The sequence below is a fragment of the Lygodium microphyllum genome, chromosome 1 (genome assembly GCF_053477565.2).
Source record: "Lygodium microphyllum isolate KBCC chromosome 1, Lygodium_microphyllum_v1.1.10, whole genome shotgun sequence".
NCBI lineage: Eukaryota > Viridiplantae > Streptophyta > Polypodiopsida > Schizaeales > Lygodiaceae > Lygodium > Lygodium microphyllum.
This window is the reverse complement of record NC_141135.1, coordinates 130,184,093-130,192,369: the sequence shown is the minus strand read 5'-3', so window position 1 is coordinate 130,192,369 and position 8,277 is coordinate 130,184,093. Positions and strand designations below refer to the sequence as shown.

At 39.7% G+C, this 8,277-nt stretch overlaps 1 pseudogene; it reads right to left on the bottom strand.

The window, feature by feature from the left end:
- Nucleotides 1-7,487: 7,487 nt before the first annotated feature.
- On the bottom strand, nucleotides 7,488-8,033 carry LOC148041682 (tobamovirus multiplication protein 1 pseudogene; annotated as a pseudogene).
- Nucleotides 8,034-8,277: the final 244 nt, after the last annotated feature.

Here is an 8,277-nt window from a genome sequence, read left to right as displayed (position 1 = left end):
GACATCCCTCCATAAGACTTTCCAATAAAATATATTGGAAATCCTATCATATGTTTTTAAAATACCCAAGTGACCAGCAGTGGGGCAAGAATGCATCTCTTCCATGATATTTTGCGTGAAGGGGGAAGTGTATGGGATGACAATCTTGCCATGGGACCAAATAAGACCATGCTTGAGCTGATATTGGGAGTTTTTAGCCATGAACCCATGCTCTAATTTGTGGAAAATGTGGCTGAAGTGATCATCTAACAAGTAAGCCTCTTGAAGCTTTTCAACCCAATCATTATGCAAATCTAAAATAGAGGATACTCTGCATGCCAACATTTGAAAGAGTGAATTGGCCACAATATTATCCTTGCCCTGAGTGTGCAAAATGTCAAAGTCATAGTTTTGTAAGGTTGCCACCCATCGCCAATGCTTAAGAGTCAAAGTGGATTATTGAGTCAAGAAGTACTAGAGGACTCGATGGTCACTTTTTACTTGGAACCCGATGCCATACAAATAGTACTGCCATTTGTTGATGGCATGGAGGATGGCCAACATCTCCTAGTCATATACATTCATTTGCATCTCCTTCTCATCAAGCTTGCGGCAAATGTAATCACACCATGCTCTCGCAACAACACTGCAACAATACCCCTACTACTGGCATCACAATGAATGGTAAACAACTTAGAGAAGTTAGGGTAGACAAGGATGGGGGCGAAAGTAAGCATGCCCTTTAACTATTTGAAGCTGTGATTAGCATTGGCATCCCAAAATAATGAATCCTTTTTTAAGTGATCTGTCAAAGGTGCTGCAATGGTGGCACAATGCTTAATGAAGCATCTATAGAATGAAGAGAGACCAAGGAAGCCATGTAAAGAAGTGGTGGTGGAAGGAGTAGACCAGTTCCTAACCTAGGCCCTAACCCATTGCACCTTCTTCCGGTAAGCTTTTATGCCATTTTTGCTCACAATGTATCCCAAGTACTCCACAGATGTATGCATGAAGGTGCATTTTCTCTCCTTATCAAAGAGTTGATGTTCTCTCAATATGCCAAACACCCTTCTGACATGTGTCAAGTGCTCCTTGGATGACTTGCTATAAATGAGAATGTCATCAAAGAAAACAAGCACAAACTTGAACATAAAGGGTTGTAGGACTTTATTCATGAGGCTTTGAAATGTGGTAGGGATGTTAATCAACCCAAAAGGCATCATTAGAAAATGATAAAGTGCACAATCAATCCTAAAGGCCATTTTGACCTCATCTCCCTCCCTCATACGAATCTGATGGTAGCCAAAGCATAAGTCAATCTTAGTGAAAAAGCGTGCCCTTTTCAACTCATCTAGCAAGTCGTCAATCCATGGGATGGGATAATAGTTCTTCACTATGATTTTGTTCAAGTCTCTATAGTCAATGCACATGCAAAAGGAGCCATCTTTCTTCTTGACTAGTAGGATAGGGGGATGCAAAGGCGGAAGAACTCCGTTCAATGAAACCCATCTCCAACAACTCCTTGGCTTACTTTGCAACCTCTTCACACTCACACTTGTGTTGAGATTCAAGCTCATAGTCTATGGCCAATGTTCTACCTTAGTTGAATAAGGTTAAGCCATATTGACTTAACCATGGTTAGATCTGGGTTACTTGTTTTTGTATGAGTGTGTTGTACATAGTTGACTTACTGAGTGAATGAAAAATGGACCGACAAGGGAGCATGGTTGCTACCCTTGTGGCCTGAGTCTTTGTCTATCTCTCTCTCTCATTTCTCACATGGTATCAGAGCTTGTTGTGCTCCAAGAAGCTCTGCATGGGATGGTCTTGAATCGAAAGATAATGAACGAATTCTTGTCCTTGCCACTACAAACCATCCTTTTGATCTTGATGATGCTGTGATTGGTAGGCTACCTCAAAGATTGTTAGTTGACCTCCCAAATGTTGAGAATTGGAAAAAAATACTACGCATCATACTGGCGAAAGAAGATTTGGACAACTGTTTTGATTATGGTGCATTGGCAGCTCAAACTGAGGGCTACTTAGGCAGTTATTTGAAGAACTTGTGCATTACTGCAACCTACACACCAGTGAGAGTTTTTACAAGATGAAGAACACGGAATGAATTGCACTACACTCAGGTCTTTATGTTTTGAGGACTTCATTCAGTTTTTTAAAAAAAAACACAAGATAGGAACATCCATAGCTTTTGATGTAGCAAGCATGGTCGAGCTAAGCCAATGGAATGACCAATATGGTGAAGGAGGCAACAGGTCACAAGTAAAATTTGGTGTCTCAAAGTGAGCCTGAAGATGATCCCTACATAGATTTTTGCTAAAGGTTGAAGATGCATGAATAAAGAGTATGCACACCAGTTTACTAGTGAAAGCTTTTCAAAAACACAAGAAATAATGTTGAAAAATGCCAAAATTGTAGTTGCAAGTTGCAACTTCACCTACCATGCAACAGGCAGGTTGTTATCCATGGGAAATGAGATCCAATGAGAAAAAGGAGCTACTATATTGTTGATGCTAAAGTTCCATCAATTGAAAATGGAATGGGCAGTTCCTACTTGGTAGATGTGTAAAGAGAAACCGGTCTTGAAGATCACTTAGTTTAACTTAAAATGTACTTGATGCTCTCTTATACACTAGCAATGATTAATGACAGCCCATTGTTAATGAATGCCATACCGGAAGAGGGTACAATGGAAAAGATGGAAAGCTTCAAGTGAATCTTTCATGGTTGCCGACAAGAAATCTATGCATATTGAGCTTTATGTCTTCAATCCGGGTAGGGAAAAGAAAAAGGAGTTGAAGGATCTCATGAAGGCTAAGCTTCCAGATGTTGTGGGATGAATCGAGGGCTAGGGTGGAGCGTCAATGGATGTTCATGGAAGGATAGAACAACAAACTATGCCTTGCTAGAGGGGGGGCTCACATGCTAGGCAAAAGGCCCAAACTTGATTAAGAGGAGTAGGGGGGAGCTGTCAATGCCATGGGAAGGCTAGGAGGGATGAGATTTGAGCTAGGGGAGAGTAGGAAGTGCAAGGAACAGTAGCACAAAATGCGCTGCAATTTGCAGGATGTTCCCTAGGCTCTTTTCCTGGCTATGACCCTCCACAAGGGTATTGCCCTTGGTTAGGGGCAAGTGAGGAAGGATCCTGGGACTTTAGATGGGTAGTTCCATGGTTGCTTTGGGGGAAAAGAAGGGTTCTTCTCTGCTATGCGGCTATGGCAGCTTGTCTTCCAACTGAGAGGAGAGTAACTAGGGTTTTGCCCTCTTTCGACTCCTAGAACTCAAAACTTGGCCTTGACCCCTAAAATTTGCATGAAAAGAATGACGACATGTTATTTTAACCATTTACCTCCAGATATGTCTTATTCTCCAGCCATAACTCTTGTTTGCTCCAAAAAGTTGAGGCTAAATGTAGTCCTTTCTACTATACCTATACCTGTAAGTTGAGTAACTAGGGTTTTTGGGATTTGAAAAGGAAGAAAGGGGAAAGAAGAAAAGGACCAAAGCCTGAAGCTCTGATATCACTTGTAATGAATGAATTTGAGAGGAGAGAGGAGAAGAGTTGAAGAGAGAGGAGAGCAAGAAGAAGAGAAAAGAAGACTAGAAGAGGAGAGAAGGGAGGAGGAGGCCATAAAAGCTGGAGATGAAGTTAAAGAGTATGTTCTTGATAATAATTGGTTGCCCTAGTCTAGGACTCTTACACCTTATAGACCTTGGTCAATGCGACTGGGTGTCCAATCCCTAGTTTGTATGTATCCTGCTTGTTACAATGTTGAGGATGAGATAGAAGACCCTACTATATTTAGGAAGATAGTAGGGAGTTTGATCTATACCATTATCACAAGACCAGACAAAAGATATACTATCGGACTTGTGAGTCAGTTTATAGGTACCTAGGAAGCCTCATTTGGATGGAGTTAGTTGGATGCAGTTAGACATATAGAGTTATGTGAAGTCCACCAGAAGATCTACCAATGCTTTTATGCTTTTCCTTGCTAGTACAACAATTACTTGGAGTAGCAAAAAGAAACTAATGGTTCCTTTATCAAGTATAGAGGCTAAGTAGGGAGTGATGAGATGGCAAGTTCAACATGTGTAAATATTAATGATGAACCACCTAGTTAGATGGGTCCATATATCTACACCTAGCACATTAGTGATCATTATGATCCTCACATGGCCACTGACATATCATTTATTATATTTGGTTGGCTACACCTACTTATAGCTAGCATAGTGATAATGCCAATCCATTAGTGTAGTCAATTATGCACCATTTGACTTAGTAGGCCACTTTTATATTGTGTCTTATCTATTCTTTGTGTATCTTCTATACTTAGGTCTAGGCTCCTCCCTATGTAGATCTACATCAAGCTCTACTTCTCTTTTATCATGAACTTCTCCCGTAGCTTGCATTTCTCCATCTACTAATACTTCAAATTGGGCCTCAAACAATATTTGTTGGGATTTCCTTCTCAAATGTTTTCTCAATTCTAGTGCTCTTAATCTTGTGAGAACCCAATACCCTTGTTGAGGGAATTGTCATGACATAATTGCTTCCCATTTGAAGCCTTTGAACATGATAATTGCCACTGCATCCCCATGCTCCTACGACAAATTTCTTCACTTGATTTTCTCCAAGCTTGATCCCTAAATCATGAGCACATTGCACATAGAACTTGTAGGATCTCCAAAGTGTAATGGCCTTTCATGATCAATACAAACAAAAATCTACTTGAAACATTCATATTATAGCCTACAATTTCCTGAATGAGAAAACAACCATTAACAGTATATATTCTTTAGGAATACTATACAAACATGAAGTACACAACATAGTCATTTACAAGGACACACTGTCATGAAAATTACCGATTATCTTGAATGAAGACAATGTAGCAAAATACATCATAATTTCATGAGATGGAGAGAGAGTTTTAGATGTAGCCATTAGCAACCCCCACAAGGTGCTATCCTGAAAAACTTTCATTTCATATATGAAGATAAGTACTAAAAGAATACAATCATGGCGTACCATCAGGACAACCATCCTTCAAATGAAATCACATGATATTGTTGCTTTATACATAATAGATTGGACCCCTATACGCATACTAAAATACTAAGATGTAATTTGAGCCTCAACAACCTTATAGCATAACTGCCATGAATGTATGAGAGCCACTTCTTTTATCTCTCATAATAATCCTAATTCCCATCTTGTTTGCAACTGAGGGTCAAAAAGAAGTAAGGGAGAAAGATGGTAACTTGGAAATGCGTCTATTGCACCTTAATACATGACAGTCCATCCTATTGCACCACAACCTAGTGTACTACAATTGTGCACAATACACACATACATTGCATCCTAACACATGTACATATCGCTAATATACACAACACCCACACCCTACTTGCATCCACCTTGTGTAGCAAAGTGCACAAAGATTGCAACAAGGTCTAAGCATCCCACCCTTAGAATATCCTATCATAGTGTGCAATGCACTAGTACATGTGAACTTTATGGCCATTGTGCACTAGTTACCTTAGTGTACATATGCATACTCATCACCTTTGTGTATGAAGAAAGGATGCACACTTATGCACCTACTAGCTACCCCTTTTTTCTCTCTATTTTTCTTGTCACCCACCTTGTTCTCAAGGGGGTCAAGGAGAGAGAAGAAGAAAGAAGTGGACACCTTGGAGTGCACCAATGTATGACCCCAAACCTCATTCTGTGACTACTACATACCTAGTTAACCTACAAGTAAATCATAGTGCATAGGCATCTCACTTTTGTGTATGTACATTGTGCACAAGACATCATAGCACACTTCATCTTGATACATCTATATGCACGTGTGCCCTAACCACTTGTTCTAGTGCACCTTAGTACACAAACACTACACCTAACTTAGTGCACTACACATAACTTAATGCATCTAATAGCATATGATGTTCATGACATTTAGTACTTCCATATAACCTTGGATATAAGGCCACAATTGCACTACACTCCACTATTGTACCACACCTAACCATTCACTTAGTGCATCACAAACTAAAGAAACTAAGTGAGATTATGATAAGTGGTACCATTGTGGAGTAACATCCTTGAGTTTGTTATTGTTGAGAAGAAGGAAGGTACCTCCAAATTAGACTCCCTATTGTTGCCTATGCTGCAACCGCCACCTAACCATTGGAGTCACAGGAGGTGTTGGTGGACCTTGTAGTGTGTGTGCATGTAGACTCATGCACATAGGCATGATCATTGTAATTCTAGGGGTGTCACAACCTCCATGCCGAAAGCTAATTTGTGGAAAGTCTAGGAATTAGGAATTCCATAAGCATCACAACTTCCATACCAAATGCTAATTTGTATGGAGATTGGAAACTAGTAATTCCATAGATATCATAATTTCGATACCAAATCCTAATTTGTACAAAATCAAACCACTCACCATCTTAAAATTTGCATGTTAAGTGCCCACAAGGCTATTGAAAGACGTGTGGATCTAAAGCATGGCTATGGTGGATGGAACACAAAGAGAATGTTCATGATGACATAGACTGAAGGGACCAACTGTTACTCAAGTGAATTAGGTTCCAAGATGAAAGCTTGGGATCATAAACACAATCTAGAGTATGAAACTAACAATGACCAAGACACAAACTGAAATGGGAAAGCATCATGATATTGCATTCATCATATATAAAGTGACATCCAAGTACAATGTTATATAGAGATGGGTAGGTGTCTATCTTCCTCTCTATGCATATGGGATTCCTATAGCCTGCATGTCTTCAACCCATCTACTCTTACAAAGAGGCACCATGGATGTGATTGCAAATCTCAACACCCCTCCTCAATCACAACTAGAAGTACAAAGTGTTTAGAGGCTTTAGTGAGAGCAACACCTGCAAAGTGTGGGCACACCACAAAACATGGCAAAACATTAGAGGGCTAAGTGTGGGTACAACAAACATGGTGGACATCTAGAGGTTGTAAGAGGGGCCTCACAAAGTGTACAGAGGCTATAGTACAAGGCTACATAAGGAATTTACAAGCTTATGTCAAAAGCATTACGGATAGGCATTACAAGGTTAAAAAAGTCTAGTGAAAAATTGGGTCAAGGACCGTCAGGCCCTTGTGGTTTTCAGTATTTCTTTTTGCATAGATCTTCAATTTATTATAGGTCTTCTTGCCAATGTAGTCGAGCTTGCTCTTTTTTATCTTGTACTTGTTTTTCACTTTTCTTGTAGCTTCAATGTCCATTGCTTTGATCTTTTGGTCCTCTTCTTCTAGGTCTTCCTGGTCTGCTTCTTCATTGACTTTGCTTGCATTAGTTGCATTAGACTTCATGTCCATGTCCCCCTCAAGAAAAGATATCATTATCTTTGAGGCACCAACAATGACTTCAACCTCTTGCACTATCGCCAAGGTAGCAGGCATGTCTTTAAGTTCTTCAAATGAAATCATTAATCACACTTTAGTATGGGCAGCTACATTTCTTTGTGCAAAAAAGTCTTGCTATGGCCTGGATCACTACATTATACCTTATCCACTCGTAGAACCAAATTACAATCTGTGTAAAATGTATTCCACCATTTATTGTGATGAATCTTCTATGACGTTTATCAACTAGTGTGCTCCTTACCTGGTAATATATCTTTGCCTAGAAAAGAATAAGCAGAGTATAGATTTAAAAGAAAAGAAGGCCTGGAATATCTAAGAGGATAACCCTGACAATCTTCATTTTGAAGGAGAAAACATATTGGTAGAATCCAAACACAAATGCTCAATCGGCACACAGAAGTATATTCAAGAGATGGAATAATTTTTGTACAGTCCATCCATATTCTTGCACTCTGATCTGAATCTAGAATAGTTGTATCAATACTATTGCACCGAGCAACAAATAAATTTCACACAATGTATAAAAAACTCCTGCTTGCTGAGCATTGGAATCATCCCCATCGTCCCACCAACTACTTAAGACATTCACTAAATGGGTGAAATGGTGATGTGGATGCATCCAAAGGCCAAGTGACCAGCCATGGCTTGTTCTCTGCACACACACGGTTCTGGCACTGTTTGATCCTCACCATATTGGGATGGTTGATGAAACAAGGATCATGGAATGCGCGTGCAAGAATTCTCTTACCAATTCGTCGGAAAAAATCCGCCTCTACTTAGCTGAGATAATATTTCATTTTCTTGGTTAGCTTGAGATTGTAGATTGGAGTCAAAATTGGCCGATCACAACACCAAGAAGGGGA